Source organism: Prenolepis imparis, unplaced genomic scaffold, assembly GCF_030444845.1.
Source record: "Prenolepis imparis isolate NDT839.2.m4 unplaced genomic scaffold, iyPreImpa1.0 SCAF_12, whole genome shotgun sequence".
In the NCBI taxonomy this organism is placed as follows: Eukaryota; Metazoa; Arthropoda; class Insecta; order Hymenoptera; family Formicidae; genus Prenolepis; species Prenolepis imparis.
The window spans coordinates 2,756,948-2,782,706 of NW_028141170.1; the positions used below are offsets into that span (position 1 = coordinate 2,756,948).

Sequence of the window (25,759 nt, forward strand, 5' to 3'; positions counted from 1 at the left end):
TCGAACCAATTTCAAGTCGATACCTTTCTTAGAGAGAAAATTCAGTTGAATCGTCGTCCTTGTCTCTTCTAGCGACTATTTCTCGCGTCCAGTCGCTATTCGGGATTTTCTAGTCCCGTCACGCAAGAACGTGAGCTCAGGATTTTTCCTTTTTTTCAAGCGGACATTTGCACCTGCGAATACGCGGCTGATCGGTAACTGAGAATTTTCCACGCCTGCATGGGAATTTTCCGCGGATTCCGACCGCACCTACATGAGAGAGAACGCGAGTTTTTTTTTTTCCTCGACAATATATCGCGACGCGGAAAACGTGACGACAGTGACATCGATCAGTGATCGTCATTATCAGCCTCCGCGTGTCGTCGTCCGATTCCGCGCACTCGTGATAATCAAATGCCCGCGGGATGACCTATCGAGATCTGACGTTACGATCTACGAATCGCTGCGGGCTGAGGTAAGGTGGAATTATCACGATGTCTCTTGATAGATGCGATTGTCGTTAGACGTTGCTAGAGAACCGGTATTCAACAGCGAGTAGCGATCGGCACGAATGCGCAACGTGTTCGTTCAAATATAGTTTCATTGTCATTACTGTATATCTCTTTACATTATTTCATCTTTGATCATTCATTTTAATTTCTACAATAAATCTACAAATTCTTTTATCTAGTTCTAAAGAGTCTTAAAATATGCAACTTTTAATATTAATAGAAGACGATAATAAGTATCCCCTTCAATCGAGAGTTTCTTAAATGATATTATTACTTCTCTGAGTGCAGTTATTTCTGTTCATGAATGAATTTCACACGCTTGTAAAAGGTGACTGAGATTTTTCGAGCATTCATCAGACAGACTTTCAACTGGTCGCACGTGTTAGTCGTTCGTGTCCTTCACTGCTTATAATACCGGTCGCCTCGATTGCGTAAGCGATCGATTGGCCTAGCAAACGGGTATAATAGGCAGTATCGTTGATATACTCGGTTGTACTTGCAGCTTATACTGGAATCAAAACGATTATAAACGATTCAGGTTACGCCGCGAGCGGATTTCAGCTCTGGGCGAATCGGTAAAAATTCCGTATAGCAATGACTTCTCGTTGCGCGACGAGGGTATAGGCAGGAGGTGGTCAGGAATCACGTCGCCGGGACGAAATGGCACTCGGGTGGATCTGCTCCCGCGGATAATCGATAACAGTGATTAACGGGGCAACGACGAGAACGGCGAACCAACTAGAATACTAAAAGTACGTACGCGGAGGAGGCTGATTGGCTCGAGGAGAATAGTAAGGGACGCCGTAAGCGCAAACGATGTAAACCATAAGTATACGCCCTGAATCGAAATTATATTAATTACTGCTATATCGATTTTTTCAACCCATAAGTATCATATTAATCAGTTGTGAAAAATATGAGTTGACATGGAAAGAATTATTTTAATAAGAGTACCTACATAAAAACGAATCGAAATTATAATTATATATTAATTACTGCTATATCAATTTTTTGTATCAATAAATAAAATATTAATTAGATATGAAAAATATGAATTGACATGGAAAAGAATTTTAACAATAGTACATAAAACGAATTTTGTAAGAAAATAATAAATGGACATAATATAATGTATATAATAGGAATTTTAAATTATATTATTGTACAATATAATTATATGTTTTTCTGCGAAAAGTCAGGGAAACTCGTGTACGAAGCTTTTGTGCGATCCGCGAAAAAAATCCAATTCGATCGATCGCACGATCAGCTAGCGATCGAACATCCACGATAATCGCCATAGCGACGAATCTGCCGCAAAGTGTGCGGCGATTAGTTTTCGCGGCACGATCTGACCTAAAATCGAGCGCTGCTCGGTTAGACTCTGCCCCTCCGTCCCTCTCTCGCAGTCCCTGGACTCTTGTCGCCGTTTTCTTTTACCTCTTTGATCCACCTCCTCCACACTATCTATCTCTCTTTCTCTCCTCCTCGAGCCCTGTTTCTACGCGCTCGCGATCTAGTGCCGGTTTCTTCGGGGCGCTGGGAAAAACGTTGATTTCACTCGGCTGGAATGGTGACACGATGTGCACGTCGGGTTTACACGCACGATTCCTTCGTCCCTGTCGCGATACATTGTATGTACAATCGTGGGCTTAACATTGCACTTTGCGGCCGCGCTCTGGACGCTCGGGAATTTGCTTTATGTCCTCTGGCGAAGAGGCTTTGTAGCTCTGCGCAAGATAATCACATTTCCTATAATTAATCCTCCCATTTCTCGTGTCTTTAATTCTTATTCCCTGTCCCTTTAATTCTGAACCACTTCTTTGCCGAAGCAGACGTTGATCTCTAAAGTCGATCTGAACGCTTGTAGAATAAAATAAGTACATCTAACTAATGTCGTGTCTAGCTAAAAGTCTTGCTGGTTAATTGTAAAACAGTATTTCGAAGTTTCTAATTTTATATGTAACAGGTCTCTAAAATGGTGTAAAATTTACAATCTTCGTAATTTTTGCAGGGAGATTCCAACATCCACTTATTATATTTTTAGGCTTTCCCGATCCGTCGAGGACAAATAAATTCTCAGCTATATCGCTCTCATAATTTATTAAAACGACCGGTAGTCACGAACGCGCATCCGCGCGCAACCTTCGTTTGCACATTATAAATACTCTTCCGGGGACATCGCCTTAAGCATAATCGACGCGGCACGTTTTGCAATTTATCGTGTCGAATATAACGCGTGCGTTCGACCGGCTGGCAGATGTCAGCTGCCTCATCCGCGTGTGCAGCATTCCGTGGTGCAATATTGAGAGCATCTAAACGGTACGATGCACCGCGAGAAAGCGGCTTCCCGCCCACGCCTCTTCATAACTATCTCGTAGTAGTCCACTGACCATAGCGAGCTCACAGTTGCGTTTTTGTAAATAAAAAGAGATATTAGAATCTCGCACAAACAATTGACATTTGCTCCAAAAATATTTTCAATTTATAAAAATTTCTATTCTTGTGCAATTCGAGTGTTAGCAATATATTTTATTAAGTTAAAGTATATAGAGGCATCGTATATTTATCTCCTTAATTAAACACTAACAATATTAACATACGAACGTTATTGTCCATGGCAGTTGATTTTGTATTTTCTCACGGCATCATTATTATACAGGATATCCGGTAATAATCGTCCCACCCATCGTATGCAAATAGAGGGGTTAAAAATCGAATAGGAAAATCCTCTATCGTTTCGCGATCTTCGCAATAATTAATAAGAAATTAATTAAAAAAGATCGGTCAATCCTCGCAAATATAAGCGCGTGTTTAATTAATTTCTTATTAATTATATCGCGAAGATCGCAAAACGGTAGCAGACTCCCACTCAGTTAAACCCGCTCTACTCGCACACAAGGGATGCTATATTATTATCGGACACTCCATATATCATATCCCTCAATCTTCTAAGAAGCGAGAATTGTCTGATTGCCTCGCGAATCACCGAGATTTTATTAGGTTCGCGATTTACGCGCGAGAAGAGAGCAAAGAGATAGAAGCGGGACGGGAGTAAAGCCGGCTAAGCGTGGCGGAAGAAATAAAGAAATATCGGGATGGTTGGTACCAACGCGGCGGCATCGCAGATACCTACTCCGCGGCTGTGTAAGTGAAAAGGGTTGGTCTTGTCGAGGCACGAGAATGCGGTTATGATAATGCACCGGCCACCGTGCTACGCGAAGAAACTCCGAAGGTGGACGGCAGCAACCGGTGGGAGAGACTCTTTGCCTCGCATCGCGTCGCGAGAGATGCATCTCTTCCCTCCCTCCCTCTTCTCTCTCTCCGACAACGCCTTACTCCGTAACGTAACCCGCGCGAACATTTATCCATGCGCCGATAACCGATTTTGGCAAAGGGGCACGCCGTGCTTTCGCTCTCTTCCTCGCGATCTCTCACCGGTGTCTTCTCTCGTGCGAAACCCACAGTGCCGCGCAGATGCCATCGTGGCCACGCACGGTGGAAACTTGTGCTCGAATCTCCCATTGTTCTCTCTGCCGTATAGTTGCACCGAAGCTGCCGCGAATCGAGGCAGGACTCGGAGCAGGATTTTATTGTCGCGAGACTCTTTCGCCGCGCTTGTCGGGAATTTAGCGAGCAATTGTCCGCGCTATTTTATGGCCATCGCCAGCTCCTCTAACCGTGCGTTATTCTCTAGTCGAATTTCGGACAAGATAGAATATATGAAATAAAGCCAAGTTTTTTTTCACTGATTAACAAAGTTGTTAATCATCGTTATAAATGATATGAAAATTAGAAGCGTGATTAAAGGTAAAACTTCGTATGTGTGTCATTATTATATTCAAACATTTTTCATTATATGTATATTATATTTCATTATAATTGCTGATAAAAGAGCGAAGATATCTTCTAAAAGATATTTATCTTTTCTCGATATCTTGGCTGTGACGTTATGGAAACTTTTGAGCATGAGTCGATAACGATGACCCAAAATTCCGCTCACATCAAATAGCGCTCTCTCGCACGACAACAAGTAGTACACACTCAGTTTCGCGCGCGCGAAAAGAGAGAAACCGCTTTCGGTGGGGCCGGTAGCGCGCGGGTGCGACCTAAACGGATAAATTGTTTCCAGTCCATTAACCATTAACCGTATCGGGGATTCGGATTCGAGGTTTTCTCCGAGGCGCCGTGAGACGATTCGCCACGAGGAAAAAGGAATCGAAGGGCGTTAATATATAAGGCATACCGAAGGTGAAAAAAGGGAGAAAGAAGGCAAGATTCTCTTCTGTCAAAAGATAAGGAAGAGAGATAGAAGAAATGGTAGAAGAGTAAAAAAGAAAGAGAGAGAGAGAGAGCGAACGAGTGGATATCACCGGTCCACCCGATAGCAGCTACCACCATCGGCTCTGCCCAGCCACTCGGGTGGCGGTGCAGAGAAGGTAGGGGTGGTTTTTAAATAATTCCACTATTTCCATGCATATTGCAGGAAACAATTACAACTGTAATTGCTAATAGAAGATTCCAGACGAGGCCAGGTTTATCTCGGGGTTCAAACCCGCTCCTTACCCGCCCATTTTGCTACCCATCTTATACCCTCCCCCTCCACCATCCCGTTGCTTGTCCCTTTACTCGGTGTAGTTCTTCTTATACTTGCAATCTTCTCAAACGTCCGATTCACCACGACCGATAGCACCGCATTTCTTTTTTTCTCTCTCTTTCTTTCTTTCTTTCTCCATCGAAATTGTACGAGGCTCGTGTAACTAGGTGGACGGTTTTGCGATTGTTGGACACACCGTCTCCATTCACCGATTGTTCGCAAATGTATGTTATTGCGGCGCAAACTGTTGTCCATTACGAACGATCGTTTGTAATGTCGTATATTCACGACCGGCGTTTACAACCTACTACTTTAGCGTCGGGCTACTACGATTTCGTTTGCGTTCGCTAAAATTTCGCCTGCAGAGCTCCTATAATCGTCTCCAGAGAGACCGAACTGCGGCGGTAAACTTTAAGCTCCCTCTTTCTTGCTTTAGCAGCACTCTACATAACTATTACGCAATCGAAACTCATTGAAACCGCGATGTAATCGCGATGAGTATGATTTTCGATATACTACAGGCGATCCGAAAATCTACAGCAAGAAAAATTGAACTAAAGAAAATTATACGGCTTTCACAGATGTTTCGTTGAAAGAGATAGACAGGAAGTGGCGTATCGGTTGAAATAAAAAGAAAAAAAAATACGAAGAAAGGGCGGATGGGCTAGCCATAGGAGATAGGTGGGTGGAAAGAAAAGGGCGCAGGGAGGAGGGAGGGGAAAAGGCAGAAGGAAACAGGCAGAGAGAGCGAGGAGGAATGAAAGGGAAAAAAAAATCAAGCAAATTGGTATGCAGCACACAACAACCGGCGGGTGGAACGAAGGGGGAGTGAAGTTAGGCCAGTTAGGGGTTCCTACGTCTGGAAGAGAGGGTGGGATCAATACTCTCTCTTTCTCTCGTCTTCTTTTACACACACGCACACGAGTGCGAGCGCGTAGACACGCGAGCGCTCTTCTCCATCGCCGTTGTCCTTCTGCTTTTCTTATTTTTCTCTTTCCTCCTTCCTTCTTTCCTTTCTCCTTCATCGGTCCTCTCCGCGCAGCAGCCTGTGGCAAATCCCGAAACACCCGTTTCGAAATAGCGAGAGACGCGAAAGAAAAGAGAGAAAGGGAGAAAGAGAGAGAGAGAAAGAGAATGTGAATTTGTTGCCGACGCGACGTGCCGATGGATCGCTAGAGTTGGGATTCTCCCCGGTCGCGGAGTTACTCAACTGTGGTATCAGGATAATTATATTCGATCGGAAGGATGCGAGGTACAATAACCCGGTATCCTGTTATTTATACCATTATATGTGTAGAGGCGAAATTGTTTCGGGCGATGCACGGTTCCTGGATTCGCAGGAACACGATCATTTGCCGCAAAAGTATCGCTCACGCGACCATTATACAAGCGTAACGTAATAACAAATGATGTGATTGAATAATTTAATGGTAATGCGATAATATAGATCTGTATAATGTAAATTAACATTTTTCAATTTATATAGAACAATTTATCCGATTGACTTTATTTCCCGAAAAAATATGTATATTTTTGCAGATATTTTGGAGTTTGAAAATAGATAGAGAGGTAAATATACAGAATAAATAGATATATCGAAAAATTTTATTTTTGCACACACTCTTCTCGCTTATGAAAATAGCGCTAGGGGAGGGTTGACGAAGGGGGGAGGGAGGCGGCAAATTAGCGCGACCGGGTACAGGGAAAAAGCGGAGAATCGAGGCTGCGACTATACTCTTCCGCGCGGAATTTCGCGAGAAAATTTCGACGCGTCCGTGCTAATATAATTACGATATTCCGCTAGGGCGAATATACCGTGGGATTAACAAGGCGTATCCTTGTGAAACATCGAGCGCACACAGACGACGGAACCGTCCTAATTCGAAAGCGGATTGCCATCTCGCTCGGTCTCGTTCTTCGCCATGTCCGAAAGGATAGAAAATTCATGGAGTTGGCCTAAGTCGTTTTGTTAACGAGGTCACTCTTCTCCTTTATAATTAAGGCTCTTTGGCAGCGCAAGCTGCTGCTTGGCCTCAGCTTTGACATTGCAGATACAAGCACTTAGTCGATGAAATTAGTTTGCACGTGTACGTGTTGTACGTGTGAAAAGAGTTGAAATAGTTAATTTATTCAAGACGCGCATGTGTTCTACAAACAAACGAATGACTCAAACTGCGTTATTAATCACGAACCCGCGTGATTTGGAACGTGAATTTTTCTTAAGAATTTCTGATAACGCGGTTATCAGAAATTCTTCATAAGCGAATAAGCGAAATGGATAAGGAAAGGTAGACGAAACCCAGGAACAAATGGGCGGACGGTCACGTCTTGGGTTAATGCCGCATGCAGCAAAGTCACTAGGTTTATTAAACCATGGGAAAAGAAGAATAAAAAAAGAGAAGTTGATGACTAACTTGAAGTCGCGTGAATTAAATTGACAACACTTTTTTTGCGGATATATTCTAATGGTGATTAATTTGCGTCAAAATGGTTAATCTCCAAAATTCACATCATCGTGTTACTCAATGTTTATGTAATTTTGAGTTTTTATTCTAGAGAATGAAATATGTATGTATATATATATACGTATATATTTTATGCTCGCTAATCAGTGGTCTATTTATCATGATTTATTTATCTGAGAAATTAATAGAACACGTCAGTATAAAGTGTTTCCTGGTACAATGGTGTCACGCTACTTTTGTTGAGAAATTCATGTGTTTGTATATGTGTGTGTGAACGATATTAAATTATTCTACATTTGATAACGGTAACTTTAAGATCAGTTTCCTGCGTGAGAGACGGAATGGAAATTTATCTTATTTTTAAAAATATAACAATCATAACATTTTGCATGCAATCTAGTTATTCGCGTGATTAATACAAATCCACAACGATTATCTTAGTTTATAACAATTATCTCGATTCGAGACACGCGAGTTAAAGTTACACCAAGCTATTCATTCACTTTAATATTTTCTCTATCATCTTTACTATTCTAATACTTTTGCTTTTTAAAAATCTTATAAATTTAGCACGATAAAAATAGTTCAATTTATTAACAGTAGAAAAAATAAAGCAATTCTCATCTATAATACTCTAAATATTGCTATAAAAATTATCATAAAATATGAATTAAACAAAATGAAAAAAATTATCATAAAATAAGAATTAAACAAAATTTAGAAAAATAAGCATTTTAATTTTTTTCTAAGATTTTTTTTATAAGACTATTTTAATTTTTATAAGAAATAATTTGATTTATGAAATAAATATATTTTTCTAGGCTACAATCTTTTTTATTTAAATAAGACTGATCTTAACGAGTTTAATCTCTGTAAACTGCTTATTCATGAAGATTTAAAAAACTAAACAACTTGCAAATTATCGAATACAAGGAAATAAATATAACGAAATATATATGACCCTTGTAAAATTCCACTTTAGGCACGATTAACATAATGAAGAATCATTGGTTCTCGGATAGCGGTTTCCTGTCGAATGACCCCGACAACGGAAGTCGGCTCACGGAAAAATCGGCGGCATAGAATAATTTACGCGCGGACAAACAATGCATGCGGAATCTTCGATGGCATTGCGCGGTTAAAAGTTCATGGCTGTCGCCTGGGTTAAGGGTTAGAATTTCCGATGCTATTTATTTGATGCCACGGTTGACCATTTAACCTGACCTTATTCCGGACTACTTAAATCAAAGAATTGTTTTTGTGCCGATTCCTCCAAAGAAAAAAAAAAAAAAAACAGTGAAATTTCTAACACAAGATCATCAGAAAATCTGTTTCAAAAATATCTTTTCGGTTTGATAATATCAATGTAAATAACGAAATATAATGCAATGCAACTACTTTATCGAATAATACTAGTTATATGTATAAATAAGAAAGTTTGGAAATTTTATCGCACTCTCTTTCTCTCTCTTTACGTATTTATATAAACAAAATATATTCTCTTAACAAACGAATATATAGCGAATAGATATATAGCGAATTTGTCTAAAAGGATCGCGGATCAATGATTCTTGTGTCGGCATTGATTTTATCCGACCAAAACATCTGTGAGTTTAGTGACAGGTACCACCACGACAGTTGGTAACCGCCCATAGCAAAATAGAAGGCAGGCGGTGAAGGCTGAAAAGGACGAGGAAAGTTAGTGGTTATGGTCAAATTGTGTAATAAATAAAAATAATTGCCGCTACGTGTTTGCACAATGCAGCCGGTCGCTTAGGCTGCCACATCGTTACAAAAAGACGGCTAAAAGTATAGACCGTAGCAACGACTGCAGTTACGCTCATGCGTTGAAGGGAGAAGCGGCGATTTTTTCTATGGGGAGATTAAATGATCTGACTCTCCCTGGGCTCGAAAGAGTTTCGTATTAAAAAGAAAAAAATATCGTATAGATTAATGCAACGTAAAAAAATATAATACATTATTTAATTTCACATCGCAAATTTTTCAATATAAATTGCCAGGCGAAAAGTTTATAGCACGAAATATTTTTCATGCAAAAAAAAATGACGCTCGACGTGAAACCGTTTCATTGCGATATATATATATACTCGACTGATAATCATCCCTTTTTGGGGGATTAATTAAAGAACCTTGCGGCGCATTCCTGGAAGAACGACGATCGCCGCCGGCCGTCACAGAATCGCATGTTTCGGTCTAAATTCTTTATGGGGTCTACGGTCGTAAGAAAGCGTCAATTTGGCGTCGGATGCACGAAAGTCCGACGACGTCATTACGGAAATGCTGGAGCAGTTTTCCAGAAAGCTCGCCAGAAACTCGGTCAGAGAGAAGGAGAAAGAGGGATAGAGGGAGGAGAATATCGGTCACACAAAGGGACCGCATGCGGATATGAATTCTTATTTCACCGATGAGGTAAAATATTAAAGGCACTCGCGCATCCGCCCCGGAGTAGTGGGTCCACCGTCACGTCCATAAATAAGATTTCATTGTGTAATACGTAATATCGCGTGCGCCCTATCCATTGTGTATTTTTATCTTCACTCATTTTGCATAATTTCGCCTATGGATCCCGCGCTTTTCGGTCTTTTAAATTGCCGAGTCGCGGCGTTTCTCGTCGCGTACACGAGAAAAAAGATTGATCGATAGCGTCAATGTTATGCTTTCTTCGCGTCTAGTTTGAACCTCGAGCTTGTAACTAAAACAGTGGGAAAAATCCTTATTTTTTTCCTTTTTTTTATCTACGTCCCGAACCCCAAAATGCTATACTTTCCAAAATATTCGATAAATGAATCCTTATTCGAAGATCATAAGCTACGAAAGAGTGCAAAAACTGGCATTACGTTGAATGCTACGCTGCATATTTCTTCCCTCTCCAGCGCATAAAAAATATATGAAAAAAAATACGCGCAGTTGTATATGAGATTCCCTCGGGGAACGCCGGTTAAACGAAGGAATTAAGGCGGCTGAAGGGCGCTTGTGGTTTTTCATCGTTCTCCATTTTTTATTCCAAGTACGAGCACGCGAGCCCCGGGACTCTCGAACGAAGGTGATGCCGCGTTCTTAACGCATAGCTAGTGATCTAGGACATTGTAATGCAACAATGATATGGAAATAATCTTGCGAAAAAAAGCGCATAAATCGTAAAAAGCTAGCAAAACATAAACGAATGCATATATAGTTTATTGATACATAAAATTCATCATAAAATTTTTATTATTAATCATAAAATTTTGATTCTGTCGTGTATTGATTCAACTAAACTTGGAGAAAAAATTTACATAAATTTTGAAACTTTTTGCCGTTTCGAAATATCATTGTTCTCGAAACGTTGCTTGTCTAAAAATCGCTATTCCACGTCTCGAGACTGTATATCGAACGGAATAAGTAATCCGATCGGAAAGCGCGGCGAGCGCGGAGAGATCTTTTTGACTATTTACTCGAACGAGAATCGAACTCTTATCGTTTCGAGATACCCTTGCGCGAGATTGCGCGATTTCCTCGGGGAAGAGTTCGCAGAGCGCGCGAGGGATCGATTCGACGCAGAGAGAAAACCCCTCTAGTTCTAATGTTTATCATTTATCATGGCGCGCCCGATTGTCTTCCGGATGACAAAGGATCATATATATTTATGTGTGTCTGTGTGTGTGTGTGTGTGTGTATAGCATGCGTATATACCTTCTTTTCCTCTCGCTCCTCTCTGATGCCCCTTTTATTTTGCGGAAACGCGTGCGTGCCGGCGCATAACTCTCAGATGTCGTGTGGGCTTTATCGCGCGGACACCTGTCCTACTTACCGCTCGTTATTATCGGAGCCCCTTATCTCGTGCCGCTGTCAATCTTTTCAAAGTGAAGGATTGCATCGCCACGCTACTTGGCCAACATGTTTCCGTGACAAAATTAATAAAAGAAAGAAGGAAGTTTGTGTAGAGAGCGATACGCATTAGCGCAACTACCCCATTATACAGTTCCTTTCACTTTCATACATAGAGATTATCATGTTTATATTGATATTTTATAAACACACACACACACACACATATGTACTCTCTTTGCATAGCTAATTATTTCTATATAACTTACACATCTTTTTCATTGTAGCCTTTTTCGAAGAGTAATCTTACAATAAATTGATAAATTGATTTTTATTTATTTATCACCTCATAGTATTATTGAAATAATCAATTTTCACCCTAGAAAAAGCTCGACCAGATAATATTGCGTTTCGCAAGCTAAATGCGTATCGGTCGGATATGTTAGAATCACCTATAATTAAATATATGGAATTAATTGAATGACGAAGTTGCAGAAACTCCTTGCATAGTCGACGAGAGCCCCTCGATGCACCGCGGCATGCACGGCGCGCGTACGCACATACGAAATAGCATTTAGTTAGGCCCAGTTATGGGATCCTGCTAGATTATGGGTTATTAGGTGTCGGTGTCCCTGTGTTTCAAGCACGGCCCCTCATAGAGTGCTGTTTAGCCCGGGCGTGTGTTGCTGTGTTTTCGGTTTCGACGTTTTTGGGCCCCGCGGTACCTGGCAGCCGCGTAACGTGTTATTACGTGTCTGGCGGTCTGCGGGCGGAAAAGGGAGGAAGAGAGTATACGGGAAAAAAGAAGAAGGGAACCCCAAAGAGGAGAAAAAGGAGCGAGAGCGAAATGGTGCGTGGCTCCACCTCGACCGAAGCAACAACCCCCTGAGCCAACTAAATCGGGGGCCCACTGTGCCCCGCGGGCGCAATGCCACCAGTGTCTCTCAAGATTACCCAAATTGCTTTAAGGACTCTCGGAAACGATCGCGATATGTCCTGCTTCGAATACGTCGTCTATAAAAGGATAATTACATCAACGAGAGTGAGATAATTGCACATAATGCTGTTTATTAGTTTGCATACATAAATAAATTGCGCGAGTAAAGATATTAGATTTTATTATTATTAACTGTTTACGGAGATATAAAATTATATTAATGTTTTATGCTAAATATAAAATGTGAATACGAGCTGACGTTTTTACTGTAACAGTTATTTCATACGTATACAACGAAGAAAAATTGTCTAATGTGCGGAGCGGACGAAGGAGGGAAAGCATTCCTGACGGATACGCGATTAAAGGAAGCTCGATCGTCCTTTCGTGGCTGTGATGAATTTCGTCATTCGGCTAAAACAAGGCAAAAGCGCAGCGATGCTCTGGGCGAATCTTTATTATGCGAGGATAGGGTTGCAGGTCGTTATATTATTCAATAGGTTTAGAAGGAGCGTTTCTTCCAAGAAGCCGATGTAGTTTCGGATAATGGACCGGCGAATTGGGATATAACGTGTCTTAAATTGTCTAATGAATGTCCGAAGGGTACTACGGATCCAAGGTTATCCTATTTTTTTCAAGGAAACAACTATTATATCTTGGAGGTGCACCGAGATAAACTATTTGAGAAATTAAATTTCGATAAATCGCGCCGTAAATGGTCAGTGCTTCCTCCAGTGCTCGATTTCGCAATTTTTATTCTCCGCTTATTATAAAATCATCTTTCCGAAGTAAATGTTATAATCAAGAGCGATATAAAAAAATTTCAGATCATCAATCACAATTTATTATTAATTTTATTACATCCTATCTCTACTTTCATTCGACAAATAAATTCTCTTTTTCGAAAAATTAAATCATTGAGAGAAAATATCTTTTTTCTTTCCGCGTGATGGAAGTTTTTCCCGGTTAGGTTCGTCGTTTCCGGCGAATTCTTCTTGCGGGAGGTAGGATAAGCACACCGCGCCTTGTTCGTCAAGAAGAAGGGAAGTAACGGCGCGAGGGATTCGATCGATTTTTAAAGCAACCGCAATATTTGACAGCTACAGCCCACAGGCCGTGGTTTCGGCGCCACCTGTTTCACGACCCTCCGGCCTCTCTACGCGCACACACACGTAAACGCACCCGCGTTTCACGACTAGCGTCGACGCACGTATATATATACACGCACGCGTGCACGCGTACGCATAGGCAGAAAGAGGGAAGTAGAATCCACCGGCGCGCGTCTGCGGTCCATGGATAACTGCACCATGCCGGCAGACATGCCGCCAATAAGTGAACATCAGTTGTGTTCAACACCCTCGCTTTGTTCCACCCTCGTCGTACGCCCGCTCACGAATCATTCTGAAATCCATCGGCCCACGACACGCCGCAACGATCCCGACTCGGAAGCCGTCAAAACTACGCGATTCGATGCTTCCAGCTTGCATTTAAAAAAAATCATGGTCGAAAGAGCAATCTCCGATTACGTATCAAAAATTTTCTATAACATATATTTCTATATAACAATCGATACTTTTATTCAGCCTCGTAGACCTCATTTTCGTTTTGGAATGAATATTTCCTTAAGAATAACAGCTGTCATCCGTTTACAGTTGAAAGTATTGAAAAAGAATCAGCTGTGTTGCTGTCAACTCGAGAGCAAATTGACTTGTAAATTCATTTGATTGCGATGTATAAGAATCAGATGAAAGTTGAGTATACGCGAAGAAGAAGGTTAAATACGCGAGAAGGAGAATTGAGTTGACAACGTCAGTGATGTATGCCGGAATGACCCCGAAGTCCGTGGGCGCGACCCTCCTGCGAATATATCGAGGCCTTTGGACGACATTACGGTGTTATATGCGCGGTGTGCCACGGAGAGACATTGATTTATATGAGCCGAGACTCAACGGGTCCGTGGAACACCTCGACCTTCCCGGGATATCCTTCGGCAGCAGATCTGCCGCGAGCTTTTCCGGTTCAAAGTTATCCTGCGAAAAAACGCCCGGTTTTTTTCCGTTTTAAGAGATGACTCTGCGAATCGACTCGACTACATGATACACGTTACGACTACATGATACCGACAAAAAAATTTATCTCTCAACATTTCCTTTTGATTGAGAAAAAAAGAAACACATTTTTTTCTCAATCTTAAATACACAGTGAATTAATTTTTATTTGAATATCAGATTCGACATAAAATTAAGGTTTGAACACATTTTTTATACGAAAGCAGTTAATTATATTTTACTTACGACTCAAGATTTATTAGAGTCGAGAACTCTTGCTGATATCGAGTATAGCATTCGCAGGATCAGGAATAGGCAAGTGTCGGAGTGAGTTTAGAGGGGAATTCACGTATCGACTCGATTTTGACGGAACGCGGACATTATTTATTTTAACCCCAGCAGCTTGGCCGATCGGATGGGACGATGGGTGCATTCTTACGAAGAGTCACGTATACCGGAGGTGGTCGGAGGGTGACGATGGAAGCCGATATATTGGCATACCTAAACGAAAAAGAATTTCCAACGCGTACGTATCTTTGTTCGTCGTGGATTCATCCTTTTCGCCCTTCTCGCCTTCTTAAAGCGCACGTCTTTCCGTCTGTCTATCTTTACTCGTCGTTGGTCAAACTTCTTCGCCGATGCAACACGCTCAATTGCGAGTGTCGAGGGTGTGATAGATGTCCTTCCGGCATAGGAATGCGAGACGGGCCTGACGGAATGAGAGAGTGACATGTGGCAAAGATGCCCTCGATCCCGTTGATTCAGGAAATTCAGCGCATACACGCATTTTCTTCCCGAGTTATTTTTGCGCGAAAATAACAGGATTTTTCATGTCTTTAACAAACGATATTAATTGCGTTCGAAATTTTGATCGGGTTAACTCGAGCAATAAAAATAAAGTTTTAATGAGAAAATGAAATGGAAGAAAAGAGATTAATCGCAATTTTTCATATCGCAAAGGAAATGTCAGGTATCTTTTCTTTTTTGTCGCTTGTGTACAAGTGTCGCTTATCGCGTATTCGACACGACGAATGTCTCGCGGATAAAACACGAGCCGGACGTAGACCGGAGTATCCAGGGTGGCATATAAAGCGACGTTCATCACGCACAATAGACAGCCATGAAGCAAAATGCCGAGCCGCGGCCGTAAACTGGAAATATGTCAAAGATAATAAAACAATTAGCCATAAAACATAACGACCCCCGTATGTACCGTATACCCAATGCCGATGCTGCGCGGCCGGTGAAGAGAAACGGCGAATGCGAACGGCAGAGAATGAAGGGGGAGGCGGGGAGAAGGAGAGGAGCATGGAACGATGGCGATTGTAAGTGGAAAAAAGTTGCGCCCGCGAAACAATGAAGTGAAGAAAGAGGATCCGAGACATCCGACATATGTGTGTCTCGGGGAAGGGACATTTACATATGTTTCCGCGGTAATAAGTGTTTCGTATAACCCTCCTCCCACCCCTCGCTCACATATATATTTCGCGTAATCGCCCCCGAGATAAATAAACGTCGAAACGTGCCAAGTAAATCGACCGTCTCACGAGCTTTAAATAAATATGCGACGATATATAATACTGTTGCGGTTCCGTGCGATTTCATGATGCGTCCTTCTCGAATCGAGAGAAATTTTATCGCAAAAGTTATAAATCACTTCTGCACAAAGTCGAAAGAGTACTGCGCACTCTTTTCGCGAAGTTGAGGCTAGCGGAGAATTTTTGAACGAGCGTGAGCAGGTTTGCAAAATCATGTCACGAACTCAAGGTCGTCCGAATTTCAGTCGAGAGAATAGGGAGGCGGCAAGAGAGAGAAAGAGAGGGCAAGAGCGGGAATCCAAAGGAGAGACCTTGGTTGAGAGGTGCGACTAGCGCGGCCGGAATGATAAATCGCTCGCGACGAGAGAGAGTCGCGACAGAGTATTTAAACGAGGCGATCTTCCTCGGGCGCAGCGAAGAGATTAAAGCCACCGGAGTAATGTAGCTCTTAATAACAATCACGTTCTAGAATCCGAATCGCAATCGCCAGCGAACGATATCAACGGAATGCATCAATAATTGCAACGGGCATTATCACGATACAATCTTTAACAGTCATTCTATTCTTATTTCTTTCGAGATAATTGATATTCCTGTTTGTGCATCGACTCTTTAAAGAGGATCGAATACGACAAGTTTTTATTTCTCAATCATTCTTAATAATATGGTGAGTAAAACTTATAATTTGCAAGACAATTGGACTTAAATATTTTAGGGTACAAAAAACGATCTATTAATTACGTCAATACTGCCGAGGACAAAAGGAAAAACGACTTCGGAGGGTACATTTGTTTCGACAGCTTGTCAGCTCCTAATACAAAGTGGATTCCTCGAGAAAAGAAAGCGCGTTCCACAAGGAGGGGCGAGAGACCATCGAGCGAACCTAACCAAGGGATTCATTCGTCCGGGGTCCTTTTTCCGTTAGCGTATATATATATACACACGATGCACGGTCGCGCTGCATCAACTAGGCAGTAATGAATTCGGAGATAAATGGCCGGAGATACCAGCCAATATGTAGAACTGTCGTTCCTTCGTTCCTTCCACGGACGCTTTATCGCGCGGGAGAGAAAAGAAAAGGAGCAGATCCTCTCTAGCAACTACCCGTCCGTCGCCGCGTAACGTCTCCTTCCACGGATTCGTGTCTTTCACATATGAAAACACATTGTCAGATAGCAGCCGCCGCGGGATATACATTCTAGCATATACGAGATCATCCCGGCGAGGAAATTTATTAGACACAGATACGATTTAGAATTAAGCTCGCGGACACGCACGTGTTGTTTTAGCGAAACTGATTTTCCGATCGATACGCGCTATTTCATATGCCCGGTTTATTTATTCACGATCCAGGATCGCTTTTTTTTTTCTTTTTTTTTTTGCGATATTAGTCCTTTCATCAACAAATAAGCTCGAAGCTATTGAGCCTCGACGGTCTTTCTCGTTGGAATTTTGGATAAATACATTGTTTAAAGGATTAGGATAAAGAATATTTTAAAGTGACTCCACTTTTGTCTTGACAACTAAAAAGAAAAAGATTAAAGAAAGTTAAAAAAAAAAGAAAGAAAAAAAGAAAGAAAAAGAAAAAGAAAAAAAGACTAAGAAGACTCGCGATTCTTTCAAAGACGCGACAGGTCAAAATAATACCGTAATAATACCATCCGACACAATGCAATAGTGCGTCGTAACGGTTTTCGAGAAAGAAAGAGAGAGAAAGAGACAAAGAGGGAGAGAGAGAGAAAGAGAAAAAACAAGGAAGCGAACGAGAAGCCTCGCCTTTTGCCACTTGGTTCGTTTCCGGGGTCGCGTCTCGAAATAGAAGTTGCAAACCACGACGCATCATTCCCGTTTTAGCGCAGTTTTACGGCCTGCCTACGAGCTATCGGTTCGTTTGACGGCCATGAATCTCGTCGTCGCCATCAATGTGGGTTTTTGACCACCGACTGTCAAGCGCCCGCTCGCGCGGCTTGCCTACTTCGAAACCAGGAAAACGTCGTCGTAAAATTTATACAGCCAAACGGTATACGTTACTCGAAACGTGTATAGAGGTCAGATGCGTTTAAGGAAATGTCGGCCGACGTAAATCGCAAAAAATTACATAATATGCGCCAAGAGTTTCCCGACGAATCTATCGAGACTCACTTCCGCTCGATGATACTTATTACAATCGAAATCTTCCAATAAAATAATATTCCCGTAATGTATTGATACTTGATCTGTCATATTGTAATACAGTCGCACTGCAATTACATCGTCAGGGGATGTAAAAGAAAGTTACGAGCGACGAAAGTCTCGGTTTTTCTTATCGAAATTCACGAGAGACGGTAATTCAGCTAGGACAAACTAGCTGTGACAAATCTCAGCGAGGATGCTTAAGCGCATAAAGCTCTTTCTCTCTCTCCTCTCTTTTATCCCGAAAGCAAGTAGCCTTTTTCGCGAAGAGTACAGCAAGATAGCTATATTTTCCATTCCATTCCGCTCATCCATTTCATCCCCCACCCTCTAAACTGAGTCTCTCGACTTCACAGTCATAATATCCGTACAATACAAGGATCGGAACACAGTTCAGTAAAATGATTCTATTTAATTTTTCCATCGGGAGCGGCACTCGTGCATGCCGCCCCTGCTTCTCATGCGTCGTCTTTCGGATCCCTTCCCGCTGTTGTTCTATTACGGCATCGTGTTCCGGATCGCGCTTATGTTACGATTACAAACACGCTATGATATATACCTTGGAAGAATATCGCTAAAAAAGAGAAAAATCACCGCTCCTCTCTGTATATTACAAGACTATCGCCGAGTCGAATATATTCGCGTACATATAAATATGTACTTTGTTTAATATTATATCAATTACGTTTCCATTACAGAGAGCTTAAGGCTAAGAGTGCTTGAAAACGAATCGAAGCGGAGAGAATCTCCCGTTAGTCCGGTGCTTGAATTTTCTCGTACGAATTATACGATTATTGCGCGATCACTATAATAACACTTGAAACCCGCAGCCGACTACCAGTACTACCATGATCTCGAGTTATTTGCGTTTCCCTCTGGAACGGGAGATACAAACCGAAGCCTAGGCAGGATATATGTATACCGACGAAAAAGGCAAAGTATACGAGACGGAATGAACCTAAACTAAACACCGAGGGCCGGTCGGAGGATGAGGGCGAGACGGAGGCAGGGGGGGAACCAAGAGGCGCCACCGTGACCTCCTTCGACCCCAAACCATCCGTCACTCCATAGAATCAATGTGCCAGGAACGAAAAGGGCCGGGTCACGAGTCCGATCTCGCGCCAGCCGAGGAACTCTTGTCCCTTGCTGCTCTTCCCGTTCTTCCCTTTTGTCCGCGCCAAGATTGCGCTCTCGCTCTCATCTTCCGACACCATTAGATCCGCCGAATTATAAGGAGCACCGTCCCGCCGCTCTTATTGGAATACGAAATGGATCTCGCTCGTCATCGGCGACCATTGATAACCCGGAGCGAGACATCCGTTATGCGCAAAGTCGAATTCGGACGGACGTCTCGATCGTGACATCTCGATCGCTGCAAATGATTCATTTTTCTTTTTCCTAGCTAGATAGCTATCACATATTTTCTTCGCTCATCGTCGGACGCGCTCGAATGTAGAGAAATAATTTTGTTTTTTAATAATTGTTTCTTTAATCCTTGTAAAGTACATCGCGAATTGTTTCGTCGCCATCGTCATTCATTATAATTTGTCTTCTACGGTCGAGGTATCGCGATCTACACATGGTACCGCGCAACATGTGCCGACACTACCTGCTTATACCTGTGCCACGGAACCCAAGTTATTAGAGTTCTCCCCTTTTTCCCCCCGTGCGTTTCATTGTTTAACTACAAAGAGAGGAGGGAACACAAAGGAGGTCCTGTGGCTTTTTCTGCGCGTGGGCGCGAGGAGAGCCGATGTGTCCACGTGAGGTTAGGCAAGTCTGAAGTCACCGCCCTAACACATAAGTACATCTCGCTCGTAAGCGCATCTCGAGATACCGCAGAGGGGAGGAGAGGGACGACGAAGTCAGACGGAGAAACGAAAAAGGAGACGAGTCATATTTTCTCGTAGAGAAGTTTCGTTTAATTCAACGCGATGAAGAAACAGAATACACCTTTCTATTCGTCGTTTCTTTCTTTTTCTTTCTATCGATATGACCGTGATTTTAATAATTAAAAAAAAACAAAATTGCAGGCCGGCATTATTAATAATTATTTTCTGCTAAAATATAATATTCGTTCGTTAAATTCGACGAAAGCATATCAAATAGATTATGCTGGTGAAAGTCACATCACGAGAGAGAGAGAAAAAAAGAAAGAGAGCCAGAGGAGATACCTCAGAGAGACGCCAGCACATCCGGTTTATTTTCTTCACCGGGCAGACTTCTTCGCGACGGAGGTGTGGCGAGGCGCATCCTTGAATGAAGGAACCGTGTCTGAGCCCATCTCTGTGTTTTTCCCTGGCCCTCCGCCCCGACTACAACGACGACCTCGTCGCTCATCAGTATCGATAAGAGCGAAACGTGCGACGATGCGTCCTACACATTCGTTGCTCGCGACCGGCTCGACCTGACCTCCGAGACGACCCGTCGTCGTCCACCGCAGCTTGTCTCCTCCGTCTTCTTGTCCGTGCGCCTCCACCTCCTTCTCATAATCACAATCTCTCACGAATCCACGGCGTCATCGTGTTCGCGGCCGGTGCGTACGAGGGAAAGGCCGACATGAATGGAAAGAGTGAATGGATCAAGGAGGGTGAATGCATTCGAATTACGACGCTGACGGGTTTCTTCATGGTCTGGAGAAAGAAAGGAGGGAGGGGGAGACACAGAGCGAGATGTATAGAGAGAGAAAGAGAGGCAGAGAGACAGGTCAACCGCGGTACACCCGGCACGGCGTGTTTACAAATTGTCTAATCTCGTCGACAAATCGGTACCGGACGTGTTTTTCGTGCCCTCGGGATGCCCCCCTTCTCCTTCCTCTCTCCTCCTTGCGCGAGAATACCGATGTATACACACGTCTCTCGATTCTTGCGAACGACAGCTCTCGAATATGAGTCGAGTGAAGTTACGAAATCTCCGTGGCTTGCAGAGTTCTAATCTCTAAACGGTCAAGGCGTGTGTCTTGTATCTTTGTGGAGCGTAACAATAGAAGTAGACAAAGTGATACTATCGACAAAAACTCTGAGGACTCTTTCTTATTTTTTAGCTTTATGTTATAATTTCAGCTTCGTCAAATATATTACAGTTAAATGTCATTTAGTGTCTTTGAAGCCGTGAAACTCTCTATTATAACGCTCTTAAACGAAGATCCGCGCGATACACAATTTCAAATTTAAGTATTCTTCGGCGGACTTTACGATCGCTTGTCGGGAGGATTAGGAACGACGACCGGTGGCAAAGCAAACGAGCAACCTCATCACCGTTCGGTTCCTCACGTATGGGCGGACGAACGCGACGAAACCGCAAATTAAATTAGCGAGTCGCAGAACGACTCGAGGCGAGCAAGAAAGCGTTGGCTGCCCGCTGTTTAACCCGGCTTAATTACCAATTAGCCAATAAAAAGCCGCTGTACCCGGTCGCGCATTATGGCTGCCCTTAAGAACCCGCGGCGCGTACCGTAAGAACGCACTGATCGTCCACGCGAAAAACGAGCCTGTATAATTATAACTGGCAAAACATCACAGACAGGCTGCTAAGAGACTTCCTTTCCACCCAGACATGACTCTTCTTGCATCCGATATCAGAAAAGATCCGAGCTCGAAGCACGAATTACGTTACGCGTGAATTATCAATTCGCACTTGCGAATTTATTAAATATGTAAATAATTTTATTTAATTTTTACTTTTGCGAAGTATGATTTAATTTATGTCGCGAAATATAAAGCAAACGACTAGCTCAAAATCTATCCCCGAATTTTTTTAAATTTAATACAACAATGCACTCGCTTCGTGCTTGTACGAGAGACAACACATCTGGTGCGACACAAGAAATTCCGCACAGAGAAGGAAGAGGGGGAGACAAAAGAACTCCGGAGACTCTCTTGTCGCTCCTCGGGGGTTCTGATAATTGCCATGCTCTCCAACTGTTATTATTAAGCCGATATTTTACCAAGGGGACACACGTTCGCGCATATAATTTGCGAAAGCCTCTAATTATGGGTTAGTGGGTACACACGCGGCCAGACGAAGCGGGGGAAGCGCGAGTTGAAAGAATGGCGTTAGATGGTGCCGAGAGAGGAAAGGGCGAGGCCACAACGTGGGTCCTACACTCTCGATTCGCCTACGCGTTGCACCAGCCCGAGACTTTCCTTCTGTACCTTATTATTAGTCACACATCGTCACACCGGTTTGTCTTAATCGAGAAGAGAAAGAGATACCTTTCTACGAATTTCAAACGCGCGTCAGATGAGCACACAAATGCCCTCCATCTCGCAAATCTATCGAGATCAATTCAAATTATCAGTTACTTGTATATTGACTTATATAGAGACATTTAAAGAAATATTAGAAATTTATTTCTAGAGGAAAAAAGTTAAAAAAAAATATTTTTCAATATCAAGAATCTTACGATATGATCGGCAACAATGAAGATATAACGATCATATACAGACGTGGGCGGGCCGAGGCAAATATCGAGATCGATCTCGTCGGAAAAGAAACTGAGATAAGACTTTATTCCAATCACTCGACGGAGAAGACGCCGTGTCGCCATGATTCATTGAACATAGGTACGATCGACTACGGAGCGGAACTACGGGAGCGTCTCTTCTGGCTTATCTGGCACCTCTATCGATCGCGGTTTTTGTTCGGGGACACGTTGCACGAATTATCATGCGCGGTTATAAATGATTGTTCGAAGAGCGGGAATGGGCGAGCTGACGATGAGAGAAAGAGACAGCGAGGATTGGAGGGGAAGGTGGAAGAAGGAAAAAGAAGAAGAGGAAGAAAACGAAGAAGAAAAGCCGAGACCGAGACGACGGCGGCGGCGGCAGTGGCGGTTACCTCGCGGCTCGTGTTTCTCATAACTTCGGACCCCGGCAGGGCAGAAGAAGAAGAAGAGCTTTTGAGTGACGTGAGTATAATGACGCGCCTCTGCACCGAGGCACGTATACCCGGCTCGAAAAACGTCGACGGGGTGCGAGGGTCGAGGGGGAGAGGAAGCGCGGCGCGTCTTCGTACATGCCTCGGGGCTCTTCCCGCCCAGGGAGCAGGGTGGAAACCGTAAGGCGAGATAAGGAATCTGCGATTTAATCGCTCCTTACCGATCCCACCATTAGGGCGACCAACGAACGGCCGAGCGAGAGACCTAGGCATTTCGCCGATCGAGATACCTCTACGATCGAGCGATCGAGCATACGGGCAGATCGATCGAAGATCTGTCGCGCGCAGGACTTTTCCATTCGATTTATCCGTCCTCCGTTCCTGTATCTCATCAGCTCGGCTAACGCGCTTTCTCACGATCTGATCGAACGGACGAAAACGGTTGTCGGGTAATCTCGCACGGCGGAATCTCCTCGGTTTTCCTCTCGCGAATGACCCATTGAATACGACAAAGTTGGTAATGGTACCGTCACGTTAATCTCTATCGTCGTTACGAATGTGTGCCAGCCGAGAAGTGAGAGTAAATCATTGCCGTGCACGTCCGCCGAAATCGTTGAATTTAACATTTTAGTCCTCTAAGATCCTTATCAAATCGCCGATACTCGTCTCTTTGGCAAACCGCGCGTGTCGAGTCGACGACCGCGAAAGCCGCTACAGCCATATTTGAAATACATTTTAATCTATAATCACATACGTAATTTATTTATTCGATGTGTACTACGTGTACTTGATAAAATGCGGTATAGTCGTGCGTAGGAACTCGACGGCTCGCCACCATCATCGACGCCAGGAAGGAAACGGCGTGACGGAGACGCGGTCGGCGATACATCGATGTTTGTTTTCTTGTGGGCGGGCCCGAAGAGAGTCGAGCCAGGCGAACGGCTGGCTCGTGGGTTAAAGCACGGATTGCAAGTCACGAGCCAACAATAGTACAAATAATAACAAGCCCGTTGCGCGGAGGTCTCCACCGCGGTGAAATCGTTTCAGCTACTACGCTACCCCCGTAAAGCTCCTCTCACATCGGTAATACTTAATATGAACGTGATTCCTACCGTATCGGAGCATCAAATCACATATCGTACTGCGGGGGGGGATTCGAAAATTCGCGATAAACGTATCGAGATAAACCGACGTCCGTCCTGAAAACGGAGAGAGAGAAGACGAGTTCGGACGGGCGTGGATCTGAAAAAAAAATGCGTAACCGATAGATTTTGGTGTGCGTGCGTCTTTATCGAGGCTATCGCGTTCCCATAAGAGCCAACGTGAAGCCGCCAGCTCCACGAGACCGTGAAACCGAGGAGCGATGCTGCCCCTGCAGCTCTTCTCGATGCCGCGGTTACTGCTATCGTTCCTCTCTCGGTTGAGAGAGGCCCACCCACAACGCACGATCTCAGTCCAGACTCGCTACCGGTATTGAATCCGGTGCATTGTTTTTCTTCGGTCATGAGAGGAGAAAGACTATTTGCATCGCGAAGTCGCAGGCATCGAGCTTGAGAGAAGAGCTCTATAGACCCTCCCCGTGCTCTCGAATATATTCATTAATCGTTCGACTATTTTCCGAGATGAAAATTACTTGATCCTAGACCGGAAAGAATATTGAGACAAGAATTTATTTACAAACTAAAAAATAATTTTTATTTTGAATCATGAAAATAATCACGAGCATATAGAATAAGAAACTTTGATATATCGCAAAAATTACTTAAACCAACAAGGAAAAGCGAATAAAGAGGACGTAAGATATAGACGAAAAAAATAGGGGTTGTAGTACAGGAGGAAAAGGAAGAGGGCGGGCCTCCCGCGTTGCGCGTAATGGCATCTAATACGATCACGTAGTATGAAGAAAGGGCCCTTCCCGAGAGTGAGAGAGGGGGGAGGGAGGGGGAGAGAGAAAAGAAGGTATAGTTTATAGTGATTACATGGGGTCAGGTCCCGGCAATAAACCATCTCATGGTGGCAATGGTTATAAGATCGGGTCTACGGTTGCGACCGTTCTTTCTCTCGTCTCGGTCTCGATCCTCGAGCGGGTGAGTCGCGCCTACGCGCGGGCGTAGCAGGAGCAAAGCGACTTGGAAAAAGCAAAACGATCGGTCGACGAGAGAAGCGACCGGTATACGAGAGCAAAAAGCGCGTGGCTGCGCGGCCATACGACGAGATGAGAGGAAGAAGACCGGGAGGAAGAGGACAGGAGGAAGAATGGCGAGGGGGTGGAAGAGGAACAGCAGGCGTGAGAGGGAGGACGGAGTCGCGACGAAAAGAAACGGAGCGAGGGAAAGAGGGGAAGGCACGATGGGAACAACGGGGAGAGAAAGACGCGAAGAGAAGGGAGCCGCAACACCGGGAGCCATCCTACTGGAATTTAAATAATAATTATAGTGTTTAATATCATACGCGCGGGACCCCGGCCTCCGGTATCCCCCCTGCCTCTCCCCCTCGTCGCCGCCGCGGCCCCCCTTCGTAACTCGTCTCGCGTCTCAAGACTACTCTTCTTGCGGTACACGACGACCAGAAGCCCGCCGGCTGCCGTTGGTTGGTCGGTGGATATATACCCGGTAAGGTTCTTCTTCTCTTTCCTCGTAACGTAGACACGTGCAACCGTATGGCGTCCACAAGCCTGACCGGCCCAGTCTGTAATAAGGCGTCCGCCAGATTGGAAACCGATCATGGTTCCCTCGGGATCTCGCCGGTATAGACGTGGCTGTGCGGACGGGCCCAAATTTGATATTTAAATGGTATCTCGTTATACGGAGA

General features: G+C 43.7%; 1 long non-coding RNA gene across 1 annotated transcript; it reads left to right on the forward strand.

The window, feature by feature from the left end:
• Positions 1–360: 360 nt before the first annotated feature.
• Positions 361–1,454, forward strand: LOC145944234 (uncharacterized). The gene is made up of 2 exons (XR_014426638.1): positions 361–454; positions 1,030–1,454. It is a non-coding gene; the product is annotated as an uncharacterized LOC145944234 (long non-coding RNA).
• Positions 1,455–25,759: the final 24,305 nt, after the last annotated feature.